Consider the following 332-nt stretch of genomic DNA (forward strand, 5'->3'; position numbering starts at 1 on the left):
TATATGGGGAACTTCATCAGTTGCCCATGAAGAGGAAGAGGAGGAAGAGGAACCTCAAGACTTACCATCAACAGTGGATATCCAAGCCATCAGAGTGAGTGATATGTAAATTTTTGGCAGTTTGATGTAGATATTTTTTAAAGGAAAGTTTTTATTTATCTGATTATCTGATAGGAATCAGTAAAAGTCAAGGTAATTAAACTTGAAAAGCTGGTTTTCCTCTTACCTAATGTGTCTTGTTATATGTGAAAAATGATTACATTTTTGCAGGATTCTCCCTCCCCTGATCGCTCGCAAGGGCCACTCATGACCATTAACGAGAATTGGGATAG

Source organism: Penaeus monodon, chromosome 27, assembly GCF_015228065.2.
Source record: "Penaeus monodon isolate SGIC_2016 chromosome 27, NSTDA_Pmon_1, whole genome shotgun sequence".
NCBI lineage: Eukaryota > Metazoa > Arthropoda > Malacostraca > Decapoda > Penaeidae > Penaeus > Penaeus monodon.